The 15342-nt window shown below is 33.6% G+C and overlaps 1 protein-coding gene and 1 pseudogene across 9 annotated transcripts in view; one reads left to right on the top strand and one right to left on the bottom strand.

The window, feature by feature from the left end:
• ADAMTS6 (ADAM metallopeptidase with thrombospondin type 1 motif 6) overlaps window positions 1–15342 on the bottom strand; it is a 158678-nt gene that overhangs the window by 130562 nt on the left and 12774 nt on the right. Inside the window, exon 1 of one of the 9 annotated variants that reach the window (XM_081825685.1) lies at window positions 87–302. The exons of the other annotated variants lie outside the window; for them this stretch is intronic. The gene's annotated coding sequence lies outside the window, so the exon portion shown is untranslated. Of the gene's footprint in view, window positions 1–86; window positions 303–15342 lie in introns of those variants that run through there. 9 annotated transcript variants of the gene reach the window in all.
• On the top strand, window positions 4493–4559 carry LOC115940668 (U4 spliceosomal RNA; annotated as a pseudogene).

Here is a 15342-nt window from a genome sequence, read left to right as displayed (position 1 = left end):
ACTTTATGCTTTAACCAGGTCATTTCAGAGGATAACTTTGAGAAATAAGGTAACATCCCCCCTGGACAAAAAGCAGGTTTACTTACTACTTGCTCTAAAAGTGGTAGATTCCCCAAGCTCAATGTTTCTCAGTTATGATGCAAACCCACTGTGTATGAAGCATTCATCTAGGCCATATTGTGTTGCCCCTGTGGGATTAGGGGCCAAGAGAAACCAAATAAATATGCTGATGCTCATGCTGTTTACTGTGCTGTAAGTAATAAAATCCTTTGTCTCTGACCCAAAAATTTCATGTCTTTTGCTAGCATCCATTTGACAGCTCTAGGCCAACTTATTAGCTTATAAGTAGGGTAAAGTTAAATCTCAAATCCAATGAGAGAGAAGACTGTAGTTGATGAGGATAACATACTCAATTATGAAAAGCTAAGTAATTCGGAAAGCAAATTACTTCAAATTAGTATTAATTTTTAAAAAACCGAAGCCCAAATTCTCAATAATATCTATTAAAACAAAGTGGGCTTTTTGTTTTGTTTTCTTCCTAGGAGGTAAATTGAATGTTGAAGATTTCATCTAAATCTCCCAGGAGATACAAGAAGAAGACCAGAAATTTCCTTTTTCATGTCTTATATTATTTCTTTTTTTTTTTTTAAAAGATTTTATTTATTTATTTGACAGAGAGAGACACAGTGAGAGAGGAGCACAGGCAGGGGGAGTGGAGGGGGGAGAGGCAGGCTTCCCGCCGAGTGGGGAGCCCGATGAGGGGCTCGATCCCAGAACGCTGGGATCATGACCTGAGCCGAAGGCAGGCGCTTAATGACTGAGCCACCCAGGAGCCCCTGTCTTATTATTTCTGTTCCTATCTCAAAAGTTTAAAGGACACATCTTATTTCTATACTGTTAAGTAAAAAGTTTCCTCCCTTTTTCTCTAAGATACCACCTAAAAGTAGTAAGGAAAGTAAGAAAAAGAAACAAAAATTCTGCATTTAATGAAATGTAGAAAACCTCTAAAACCATAAACCCACAACATTATAAGGAATGTGGAAGGATGACTGAATTCAGAAAATCAAAGATGAATGCAGCAAGACACAGAGAGAGGACAACAATAACTGAAGATCTCAGCACAAAGAAGCAAAGCATATTTCTTCAAAGTTATGTGCAACAATCTGGGGGGTAAAACCAACAATACCTTCTTGTGAACAACTGGAGTAAGGGAACAAACTGTTGGAATATACACCCTTGTTCTAGTTGTCAGAAGAAGAGGGGGCTGGGCTTATTTGTATTGGAGTCACACAAATTAGATTTGCAGGAAGCAATCTGTCAGTAAGGAAAGGTAAAAGAGAGATTCTATCTTGCTAACAGTTTGATAAAGGAATACAGTGTTAAAGAACTTGAATCTCATACACTATTCTACATCACTAATAAATTCCTGATGAGAAAATAGCTCTGGCCCCTACCCATCATAAACCTTCTACAAATAGTTCATACAGAAAAATCTAACTCGTTCAAAGACGTGAGTCAAAAGGAACAAGAAGTGCGTACAAATATATTAAATAAATAAATAATCAGAACAGAAAAACACAAATAGAAGGACACTTAGCAAAAAAAAAAAAATGTTGGTACAGTAAAGATAAAAAGTGGACACATATGAATTCAAACAAACTTAATGAAGCCATCATTTTATAAAAACAAGAATTTAATGCAGAGATACACGCAATCAGGGAAGATATGGCAAGACGGGATGAAAACATGAACTCTCTGAGGAAATAAGTGGGGGGAAAAGAAAATTATCACAGGAAAAAGGCCATGCTGAAGTAGCAAAAAATAAAATTAGGCAACTGCTAAAAGCATTTCTCACAGGAGTAAAAAGCAAGCAAAATGAAAACTGACAGAGTTTAAAAGGGTCAAAGAAATACAACATATATATCATTGTTGTACCCCCAGCAAAGAGCCAAAATATTAAAACAGAAATAAAAGTGATTATAAAAAATTCAAGAAAACTTCAGAGAAATAAAAATGGCTAAAATCTAATCAAAAGTGAACTATTTTATGTCTTAGGAAAAACTGACACAGAATGAGTTCACACAGAGCCACAGCTTAGTTAACTTACTGGACTTCAAAATTAAGATATATTTTGGGCATTTGGGGCAAAAGAACAAATTACCTATAATGGTAAAACAATCAGATTACCCTCAGATTTCGCCATGGTGACATTTAACACCACCTCACCACAGAGTAATGATTACCAAGAATCTTGGACTCAGCCAAATTGAGTATAAAAATCATTTTGAACAAAAACTCAAGGAATAGAGGTCTCATGAATCATTCTTACAAAAACTACTACAAGATAAACCTCAGCTTGGTTTAAAAATAACATAAAAATTTAATGGCTTATTGACACTATTTGAGTTTCATAGCAGGCAATGCATCCAACAAAATGAAATTTGTAACGAGTCCAATTAACTCTCTTGTCATACTTTCTAATGATATTTTTTATTTGTTGTTTTGTTTTGTGAGTTTAATTTTAGCCTCACACACATATTATATATATCATGCATACTTAAGAGAGAATCAAACATATTAACATTTTAAAGAATAATTATAAAGAGGGGCGCCTGGGTGGCTCAGTCGTTAAGCGTCTGCCTTCGGCTCAGGTCATGATCCCAGGGTGCTGGGATCGAGCCCCGCATTGGGCTCCCTGCTCCATGGGAAGCCCTGCTTCTCTCTCTCCCACTCCCCCTGCTTGTGTTCCTGCTCTCGCTATCTCTCTCTGTGAAATAAACAAATAAAATCTTTAAAAAATAAAAAAAGAATAATTATAAAGAAAAATCCACGTTATTCTTACTAAATTTAAGAAATAGAACGTTTTCAGAATAAAAGCTGCCTTTTGTGTTCACCTTCATAATCATATCCTTCTTCCTCCTCTAAGAGAGAACCATTATCCTGACTTTTGTGATAATCATTCCCTATGACACCTCTAAACAATGTATGTTAATTTTGCCTGGTTTTGAAATCTACAGAACTGAAGTCACACTGCAGATATCCTTTTATAACTTGTTTCTTTCATTCAACAATGTTTTTAGAGAATGTCATCTCTGCTGAGCTGTCTAACTGGACATTGTTCATTTTCATTTACAGGTTTCCATTTAAATGTACTATTTAATTATCCATTCTGTGGTGATGAATTTAGGATGGTTCCTATTATGGGGCTATTATAGACAATGCTGCTATGAGTATTCTTGAATACATTCCCTGGTCATGTATGTAAGAGTATCTTCAGAACAGTTTTTAAACTTCTGGTCTGAGGATCTTTTACATTCTTAAAGATATTAGAGACCCCAAAGATCTTTTGTTTATGATGTTAAATAGAGTGATATTTATCATCTTAAAAATTAAAAATGAGAACATAAATAACTATTTTACTTAAAAACATCTTATTAAACAGAAGAATTTCAGTGAAAAGAGTATTGTTGTTTAATTACGTTTTTGCTAATGTCTTTAGTGTCTGGGTTACTCGAAAATAGCTGGGTTCTCATATCTGCTTCTTCATTCAATCTGTTGTGGTATTTTGTTTTGGTTGAAATATAGAATGAAAATCTGACCTCACACTAATATGTAGGTGGAAAAGGGAAGAGCATTTTCACAGCACTTTCAGATAATTGTAGGGTTTTTTTAATACTATATTAAAACTTGACAAATAATTTTAATTTTTTTAATTTTTTTTTAAAGATTTTATTTATTTATTTGATAGAGCGAGTGATAGCACAAGCAGGGGGAACAGCAGAGGGAGAGGGAGAAGCAGACTCCCCACTGAGCAGGGAGCCTGAAAACTTGACAAATAATTTTTAAAAGGTTAGTTGAAATATTTATTCTGAAACCGTATCAATGATCTTTTTAAATCTGGTTTTATTAATATCACCCAATCTCATCAGAAAAGTCTGAAAAAAGAAAAAAGAAAAGTCTTTAAATATTAGGAAGTTGTCAAGTTTTAATGACAAATATAACTTTCCCTAAATTCTGATTTTTGCTCAAAAGTTCAAATTTTATCATTGGTAATAAACAGTGTAAGTTGTTTTCCTTGAATAATAAGCTCATTTGTTTATTTTTAAAGTGAATTTCTGCCAACTATCCATAGTTTCTCATTTCTTCTTTCAAATAAAAATTGTGTTCCAGGAAAAAAGCAGCTAGTTCATCTCAAACAATGGCACAAGTTCTTTTCTTTGTGACAACCATCAGACTAAGATATGGAGCAAAAAGTGCTTTACATACTTCCCATTTTGTGACACAGAATACTTTATAAAAGATATATATGTAAGGGTCATGCTTTAATAAAATCCATAATTTTTTTGTCTACATCAAGGACATTCTTAAGTAAAATTGACATGGCAGGAACAAATACAATAACTAACAGTGTGGTTGCCTCGACTTATGCTAGGGTGCCAGCACTTATTCCCACACAGATTTTGCACAATCAGTGTAAACATCAACACAGTTTAGCTTTGCGCAGTGGTGGTATCGTAGCCAACGAGGTTTATCCGAGGCGCGATTATTGCTAATTAAAGGGGGGAAGAAAAGGCACATTAGGTCTTAGTGTTATGAAAATAGTTTTGATCCAAAAGTGCTTCAGAAATCCCAGGCATCGATGGACCACAATTTGAGAATCACTGCTTTAGGATATATGTGGAAAATAAATTGTTGGGTCATGACTTAGGTAAAATTTCAACTTTATTAGATAATGCTAAACACCTTTTCAAAGTGGTTACACCAAATTACATTCTTACCTGCAGTGCATAAGAATGCTGGTTGCACCACATCTCCACCAATAGTCAGTATTGCAGACTTTTAAATTTAGGCTAATCATGGTGAACATATTTGTGTTTCCTTGATTATTAATTAGGTTGAACATCTTTTTATATGCACATTGACCATTTGGATTTCTTCTTTTGTAAAATGTTCATGTACTTATATATTAAATTTGCAGGAGTTGCTTATATCAGCTGCAAACAACTTTTTCCTAAACTGTGTCCTGTTTTTTCATTCTATGGTGTCTCTTAATTGGATTTTTAATTTTAATGTGGTTAAGTTGGTCAATCATAAACTTCATGGTTAGTGTTCTTTATGTCTTGTTGTCTTTTGTTTTGTTTTTAAGAGTGCACACAATGGGGGAGAGGGGCAGAGAGAGAGGGCGAGAAAGAGAATCCCATGCAGGCTCCATGCTCAGTGCAGAGCCCGATGTGAGGCTTGATCTGACAACCTTGAGATCATGCCCTGAGCTGAAATCAAGAGTCAGACGCTTAACCAACTGAAACAGACAGGCATGCCCTTTATGTCTTGTTTTTAAAAAAACATTTTTTAACCTAAGCTCATGGGGATTTATTTCTATAATATGTTCTAAAACCTGTAGTTTGATTTGCTCATTTTTAGGTATTGTTGGATCCTACAGTAGGAGTATATTTAGTTTTGTTAGAAACTGCCAAACCATCTTCCAAAGCGACCGTAAATAAATCTTCAAGCCTAGGTATGGCTTGACACCGGGATCCATTTTTACTAGTTACTTCAACAAACAGAAATTATTTTTTATATTATTTTATTCACAATACTTAGCTTATAGTCAGACTTTAAGGATTGGTGACGAAGGGTTAGAGGCTGAAAAATCTATCAGCAGACATTTAATTTGGATAAACTGGGTAGATTCACAAGTTTAAAATGCAGATCTAAAAAACATTCTCTTGTAAAGTATGGGATCCACAGAATCTGACATGAGTTCCATACTCACTATGATGAACTTCACTTTTTTCTGCCCCTCTTTCTTGCAATTACCTAACTGGAGTTACATAACTCACAGGAAGCCTCAAATCTGCTCATGGGTTCTGGGACCAATTTTGGTTCACTGTTAGGGAGATTTTGAAGAGATCAAAACCAATACCTTTGTGGAGCAGTACTAAAACATGGCATACTGTTGGTCTGGTTCTCTGGTTTTTAAAGTAATTGTAATTGTTAGCTTCTGGTCCTATTTCTTGTGAAGAAGACACTACCTTACACCCAAATCTTAGTAAATGAATCCCTTGTTTATTTCACCTGCTCCCGAGACTCTGAGATTCTGACCAGTATTCCATTTCTTTTTGAGCAGGGATCCATTTGGCTTTTGGGGTGTTAGAGTCCTGGGTATATAACCCAAGTTCTCTTATGCTCCACACTCTGGGATACACACAGCTATCCACAGATTTTCATGATATTGACAATTTCCTGACTGATTTTCATCCAAGCACTGCTGCCAGACTAAACTACTAAAGTCCTCATGATGCGAATTGGATATAGTATGCTTAATTAATTAGTTGGAATAATTTGCTTTAAATAGACCCAACTGGGGTGCCTGGCTGGCTCAGACGGTGGAGCATGCAACTCTTGATCTTTGGGTTGTGAGTTCGAGCCCCACACTGGGTGGAGAGATTACTTAAAAATAAAATCTTAAAAAATAAAATAAAATAAAATAGACCCAACTAACCAATCTTGGGGGTGGGGGGAACCCTTACGTGTTTATAGCATAGGAATACAAAGTTACGTTATTCAAGTTACTTTTTATACTGGAGTGTTATTTTGTTCACAGTTTTGCGTGCTTTTGTTAAGAATTACTGATGCTTATGCTTTGTGCTACAAGCAAAAATGAAACATTAAGGCCAAAGTGATGGAGAAGACAGTGGCTGTGGAGTGTGGCTTAAAAGGAAAAAGATGATGCCATTAGGCTTGTTCTGTCAGGTTGACCAAAACCTTTGTTTAATTTCTGTAGGAAAAATAAGTGAAATTATGAGTTTGAAACTCTGGTTGCAAACCAGTTTTTTTTTTTTCATATGCAAACAGTATTTTTAAACACAACTTAAAATAACACAGGGTCATAAGAACTGCAACTAAACCTTTGGGGGGGTGGGGGGAGCCCGATTTCATCACTTGCACTACCCAGCAGGATTTCGCTTCTCTGGGGCACAACACTCCCTGGATGGCCCTTTCAGTAAAGCTCAACCTAGGTTCTGGATTTTACCCTGTATGAGAACAGGTGTTCATTCAGTATATGGAAAAGCACTTAAGAATCATCCAAACCACTTATTAACCTATCAATGCCATTTTTAAAAAAAAGGTTAATGAAAATCCTACTAGGTATTTTTCATGGAAACGGACACTAAAATTCCAAAATTAATATTGCAAAGTATAGGGTCAGAAAAAGCCAAGATGATTTTGAAGATGGAGGGAAAAACTTCAGTATCTGTTATAAAACTAATAATTAAAGCAACATGATATTGGTATACAGAATACTTGAAAATAACAACAACAAAAGTCCCCAAAGCAAATGTGGGACAATATTGACATTTGTTAAATCCGAATGGTGTGCACATGTATGTTATAAAACACAGACACAGAACACTTCAAAGTGAAACATTTTAAAAGAAAATGTCTATATATTTAATTACATCAGTCTGAATATTATATAAAGAATAGTTTGTTCTGAAACTTAGCAATTAAATTTTCCTCTCAGACCGGTCACATAAGATAACCAAATTGGCTTTGTAAATTGTAAAGTTCTAAATTTTAAAAGCTGATTTTGGGGACCTTGAAAATCTTACTACAGAAATAATGGTATAAATTATTATTATTATTTGACCAGGATAGCTCACATAAGCTTAGTTCATCTATTGTACAGACTAAACCTGCATCTCTGAAATGAAAAATAGCATATAACAACACTAATTGAATTGACAATTAAACAAAATGGGATATATTTTGAATTTTTCTACAGAATTGATAGTACTGGAAGAAAAGCACATTTGCTAAAGAAAAAGATAAGTGAAAGTTACTGAAGAGGTTCTAAGAGGGACTTGTAAGTACTACCAAAAAGTTCTACAGGTAAATGGTTATGAATCTATTATGTCTAAATTTAAAAATTGTGTTATTTCCTTTTATAAAGATATACCCTGAACCAGGGCCTATATAACCCCAGCCTCACGGTTTTGTTTTGGCTCATGAAGGAGAGTGAATTAGAAGATGTTCTTGGGGTGCCTGATTGGCTCAGTCGGTTAAGCGTCTACCTTCGGCTCAGGTCATGATCTTGTGGTCCTGGATCAAGCCCCATAGCAGGCTCCCTGCTCAGCGGGGAGTCTGCTTGTCCCTCTTCCTCTGCCTCCCCACCCCCCCCACCCCTGCTTGTGATCTCTCCTTCTCTCTCTCAAATAAATATAATCTTTAAAAAAGAAGATGTTCTTGAAGTAACTGATCAAGAGTTGGAAAAGAAAAAAAAGTAAAAAGGCTGTGTTCCATTAGGGTAGGAACTTTGCTTTCATCATCACTGTATCCACAATATACTCTATGTTAGGCAAATATATCGGGTACTCAGTAAGTCTTGGGAATCAAATTGTGCATGAGTGAGAGACTACCCATTGATCAAATGTATACCATGAAAAACAGAATTTGGGAAGTATCATTTGGATATACTTCCCTTGATGGTGAATAATGTAATAAAAATATATAACATCATACAATAAGCAATAAAAGAAAAAAACGTAAGAGCTTGGGTCAAAATAGGTGACATCACCAGTCAGAGACAAGTCAGTTGCTATACAGAGACTAGAGATTGTCTCAATAAAGGTTATTCATTAAATAAAGCATCTGTAACTCAGAGAGTCTATCATATGCATCAGTCTCTAGATATACATGCTTTTCTCAAATATTTTTCTACAGTAAATTACATAGTTTTCTATGCAAATGAGTTTTTCCTTTGAAGCTATATTTAACAAAACAATATTTCCTATGTATGGCAAATATTCATATATTTGCCTGGTGATATATAAGAAGAGAATTTATGTCTTTTTATTTTTTAGGATATATAAGAGGTAGCTTATTTGTGATTACATTGTACATCATTTCACCATATATTATATGACTAAACATTCTGACAGTACTATAGTTTGAACCACAAAATAGTAGCTTACTCTTGATTTTGGTACACAATCCTTATTGGTTCTTTTGGAAGATTTGTAACAATAAAAAGAGTAAGCATAGACTACAAGAATAAATTAATATGCATTTAGTTTGGACTTCTTTTTAAAATCATAACACATGTTTTAAACCAAACAGAAGATCTATATGGCTAAGGAAAATCTTAAAATGCTTAATTCAATTTTTGTATCTAAGCAACCTTAATTTTACCATGTTGCCAATATATCAGCGCCATTGTTTTTGTTAGATAATCATGGCACTTTAAACTCTGTCTTGCATTTTTTTAAACAATCACCAGTACATAGAGCATGTACTTTCAAAGTCTGCCATTAAAGGAAAAAATAAATAGATAACACATACACAATTACATAATTAAAAAATAGTTTCCTGACATTTTTAAATATGATTAAATATCTCTTTAAAAAGTGATGAGGTAATTAGAGCCTAACCTGTGACAACTACAAAATCTCAAAACTAAGCCCTCCCATTGTAGCAGAAAAATACAAGGGAATAAGAGGACATCTTTCTTCAGAAGTATTTTCCATTTGGGATCTCTTTGATCTGTTCTTATTCTTAACTGATCTTGACTATGAATCACTTGTTACAATAAAGCACTGATGAAATTTAAGGGATATACTTTTATACCCATATCTCGCACACTTTTTTAGATTTAATAGTTAACCAATAGGATAGTTGTTACAATTTGCTCATGAGTTTTCTAAAACAGAGTTTGAAACTCAATTCTACTTTTGGACTTTATATATAATTTACTAAACTAAGTGAACTCAAGATGCTGAATTTATTTAGAACAATATTTAATGGGGGAGGTGCCTAGCAGAATTGAGAACCTAGACTCTTTATACACCTGTATATAGCAATGTTCACGTTTAGTATAAACACTTCTGAGTTGGAAGTCAGGCTTCCAAAGGCAATGAAATCACTGCAATACATTTACATCTTTTCTACTACTACTTTACACTTTTTTTTCTTTCATCTAACTACAAAGATGCCAGGGACCAGAGGAAACAAGATATTAAATATATACCAAGATTTTGGGTGTGGCATATATGTGTGTATATTTATGTGCATATGTATAATAATTATGGCAAAAATAGGGAAAGTAGCTGGAACAAAGAAACATTTGCTATTATAATCTTCCTTATACTATGGGCAAAATATAACTGAATTGGTTTATAGCAGTTGAAATCCATACCAATAAATTACAATGATGGTGTCTGCCTACAAATCCATTTCTTTGTTTTTCTAGAAAAATGAAGGTAATGCCTTATCGAAGTTCCTAAAGTTAGTGGTAACTAACTTCTATTTTATTTAGTAGTTTTATTATTTCTATAACACATCCAAATATAAGTATACTTACTTTATTCTGTGACTCAAGAAACTTAATATAGTAACTCTCTGACTGGTCTTACCTACTTTTGTCATTAATGTGTATCATGGCAAAGGCTTAATTATTGAAATAATTTGTTTGACGTTATTATAGTAACTTTTCTAAAGTCTTTATAAAATCTTCACATTATTATCATTTGTTTTAGCTACTGTGAGAACACGTCTACATATGTGACTGCCTATATATGAAAATATATATGGTACATATATTGTATATGCGTGTGTGCATGTGTATGTGCATGTATGTGTGTGTGGACAGATAGGTAACATAATTTTGACATCTTAATGGCCCTGACCGAAGGTAATTCTTATGAAAACACAATAATAGAGTACCATTTAAATAATAGTAGCAATATAATCTAATTTGAAAAATATAAAATATTATAATGGATTCACACAATCTAATATAAATGAGAAATAAAACAACATTATCATGAATAGTATTACTAGTTTGTGTAAATAATGGCACTATACAACTCTGAAGCTTCATCAACTGACAGAGTAACATGTTTCAGTCATGTTTCACTGACTAAACATGTTTTCTTTTTTTTTTTAAGATTTTATTTATTTATTTGAGAGAGAGAGAGTGAGCAAGAGCACAAGAGCAGAGGGAAGGAGAAGCAGACCCCCGCTGAGCAGGAAGCTCAATGTGGGGCTCGATCCCATGACCCTGGGATCATGACTTGAGCCACAGGCAGACACTTAACTGACTGAGCCACCCAGGGCCCGCTCATTGACTAAACATGTTGCTATGCCAGAAAAATAAAAGTTCATTTGCTTCTTCCAAGGGGTATAAAGCCTCCAAAGAACCATAAGTTTCATTTTAGAGTTATACCTTACAATATAACAACACAGAATTAATTCACTCATTAACAATTATTGACAGAATGTCTCTTACTTTACATTAAAGGATTATTTACCTCAGTTCCTGTTACACAATATATCATGTCTGGCTTTAAATAAAAAATGGGAAGGCATGCTGAAACACAGTTAAAAGAGACAAAACAAGGATCAAAACTAGGTTCAGATATGACACAAATTTTGTAATTAAGGAACAGGTAATTTAAATTAATTATGATTAATATGTTAGGGGCTCTAATGGAAAAGTAGACAATATGGAGGAGCAGATAGGTCCTGCTGGCTGAAAGATGAAAATTCTGTGGAAGAATGAAAAGGAAATGCCAGAAATCAGAAACACTATAATAGAAATGTCAAATGCCTTTGATGGTCTCATCCTTAGACCGGTCAACAAGGAAAGAATTAATGAGCTTGATGATAGAGGTCAACATAAGCTTCCCAAAATAAATGCAGAGATAAAAAAGAGTTAAAAGAAAAAAAACCCACACAAAACAGAACAGAATATCCAGAAACTTTGGGACAATATCTGAAGGTGTAACATACATGTAATTTGAATATCAAAAGTAGAATAAAGAATTATGTGGTAGAATTATGCCCAAGCATTTTCCAAAATTAATGACAAACACCAAACCAAAGACCCAGGAAGTTTAAATACCAAACAGGATAATATAAAAAAATCTACATGTATGCATATCATATTCAAACTACAGATAATAAAAGACACAAGACAATCTTAAAGGAAGGCGGACAGTGGTGGGGGGAGGGGGCGGTGGGGAATCTATCTTACCTCTAGAGGAATAAGAGTAGAAATAACAACAATTTCTTATCAGAAATGTAAATTTTATATCAAGTAAAGTTATTCTTCAAAGGTGAAAAAGATGAGGCTCCTGGGTGGCTCAGTTGGTTGAGCATCAGACTCCTGGTTTCGGCTCAGGTCATGATCTTGGTGTCAGGATGGAGCCCATGTTGGGTTCCATGCTCAGGGGGCTCTGGTTGAGATTCTCTCTCTCCCTCTGACCCTCCCCTCACACACACAATCTCTCAAATAAATAAATAAATAATCTTTTTTAAAAAGTGAAAAGGAAATAATACTTTTTCAAACAAACCAAAACTGAGGAAATATGTATCATCAGACCTGTACTACAAGAAATGAAAAGAAGTTCTTCAGGAAAAAAGAAAATTATATCAGTCAGAAACTTGGGTCTACATTAAAAAAAAGGGGGGGCACAGAAAAGGAATAAATAAAACAAACAAAATCTATCTTTCTTAATAATACAAAGGATAACTTAAAACTAATAATAGGAAAAATATTGGTGATTATATTAAATGGCTAAATGAAATGAAGAACAGCAACGTCATAAGAGACAGGAATAAGTAATTAAAAGTATGCTGCTATTGTTTTTGTTTTAAGTAAACTCTACCCCTGATGTGGAGCTTGAACTCATGACCCCAAGGATCAAGAGTCCCATGCTCTACTAACTAAGACAGCTGGGCACCCCTAAAAGTCTGCTGTTACAGGTACTGGTACTACATATGAGGCAGGATACTATTATTTGAAGGTGGACTTAGACTAGTTATAACTTACATAATAATTTATTAATATATTAAATACATATACATATGTATATACTATTAAATACATTTTATAAAATACATTTTATTTATTTATTTATTTATTTATTTATATACAAAATAAAATACATTTTATTTACTATTAAATAAAATTTTATATTAAACTCAAGAGCAAACATTAACATCTTTTAAAATAACTATAATTGATAAGCTATGAGAAGAGATAGGATAAAGTCATATAAAATGTTTAATTAAAACTAGCGAAGGTAGGGGCGCCTGGGTGACTCAATTGGCTAAGCGACTGCCTTCGGCTCAGGTCATGATCCTGGAGTCCCGGGATCAAGTCCCACATCGGGCTCCCTGCTCAGCAGGGAGTCTGCTTCTCCCCCTGACCCTCCCCTCTCTCATGGTCTCTATCTCTATCTCATTCTCTCTCTCTCAAATAAATAAATAAAATCTTTAAAAAAAAAAAAAACTACCGAAGGTAGAAAAAGAGAGGGAAAAGAAACAAAGTGCAAAAGTGGAAAACTGTTATAAACATAGTAGATATTAATTTGACTACATCAATAATCATTTTAAATATGAATAGTCTAAACACATCAATTAAAAGAAATTGTCAGAGTGAATAAAAATACAAGACTGAACTGCATGTTCAAAAAAAAAATCAACTGTGGTTATAAAGATCCCATGAGGTTAAAAGTAAGGGCTGCATGGAAAAAGACATGCCATGATAACATGAATCAAAAGAAAGTTGGGGTAGTTCTATTAATTTCAGAGAAAGCACACTTCAGGAAAACAAAAATTCTCAGCAATAAAGAATGACATTTCTTAAAAATGAAGGGGTTAATTCTCCAAGACAAAAATCCCTAGTGTATATGCATTTAACAACAAAGTGCTCAAATATTTGAGCCAATAACTGATAGAAATGCATGGGGAAATGCAAAATATACTGTTATAACTGGAGACTTCCACAACCCTTTTTTAGTAATTGATATATCAAGCAGGGAAAAAAAATAGTGAGGATATATTTGACCTGAACTGTACTGTCAATCAACTTGATCCAAATGACACTTATAGAATACTCCATCCAACAACTGCATAATAAATATTTTCTCAACCTTGCATGGAATAATCACCAAGAGAGGCCATATTCTAGGCCTTAACTAATTTAAAAGAATAAAAATCATACAAATACATTCTTATACCAAAAGAGAATTAAACTAGAAATCAATAACAAAAAAAGCTGGAAAATCTCAAAATATTTAGAGATTAAACAACATACTTATAAATGACATATGTGTCAAGGAACTTTCAAGAGAAATTTAAAAACATTTTGAACTAAATGAAAATGAAAATACAACTTATCAACATTTGTGGGATGCAGCAAACGTAGTGCTTACAGGGAAATTTATAGCACTGAATGCATATATTAGAAGGAGGAAGATCTAAAATCAGTCATCTAAGCTTTCACCCTAGAAAACAAAAGAAAGACAATTTAAGACTAAAACGTATAGAAGAAAAGAAATAAAACTTAGATATGAAATTGAAAATAGGAAAACAAAGAAACACCAAAGCTGATTGTTTAAAAAGATCAATAAAATTGATATATCTCTAACCAAGTTAACCAACTAAAACAGGAAGAAGACACAGATTACCAATATCAGAAAGATGGTTCATCATTACTGATCTTTGGACATAAAAAAAATAATAAAGGAATACTATGAATAACTCCATGTTAACAAATTTGATAACTGAAATGGACCAATTCCCCAGAAAGACACAAACTACAAAAACTCACAAAGAGAAATTTATAATCTGAAAAGGCCTGTGTATAAAGAAATTAAATCAAAAATTAAAAACCTTTCAAAATAGAAAACACCAGGCCAGAAAATTTAACTGGTGAATTCCAACAAACATTTAAGGAAGAAATTAAAGCAATTTTCCACAATATTTTCCAGAAAATAGAAGCAAAGGGAACATCTCTAACTTGTTCTGGGAGGCCAGCATTACCTTAATACCACAAAAAAATAAAGATATTACAAGAAAGGAAAATAAAGACTAATCCTTCTCATTCAACAGTCATCAACAAATATCAGCAAATCAAATCCAACAATGTATTAAAAGAACTATCTACTACAACCACCTGGGATTTATTTCAGGTATTCAAAGCTGATTTAATATTAAAAAAACAACCAGTGTAATCCAGCATATCCACAGGCTAAAGAAAGAAATCATATAATCATATGAATTGATGCAGAAAAATCATTTGACAAACTCCAACTCCCATTCATGATAAAAACTCTTCAAACAAGCAAAAAATAAAAGGCAACTTCCTCAACTTGATAAATAATATCTACAAAATAACCCTCTAGTTACCACACTTAATGATGAGAAACTGGACACTTGCACTCCTAAGACTAAGAACTTTCAAGGAAACTCTGTCCTCTCACCATTTCTATTCAACATCATATTAGAAATCTTAGCTAGTGCAGTAAGACAAAAGCAAATAAATACATGAATGAA

This window comes from Leptonychotes weddellii, chromosome 7 (assembly GCF_054177405.1).
Source record: "Leptonychotes weddellii isolate Sample4059 chromosome 7, ASM5417740v2, whole genome shotgun sequence".
NCBI classification, from domain to species: domain Eukaryota; kingdom Metazoa; phylum Chordata; class Mammalia; order Carnivora; family Phocidae; genus Leptonychotes; species Leptonychotes weddellii.
Note: the sequence above shows the minus strand (reverse complement) of the source record. Positions and strands in the feature narration are given on the sequence as shown.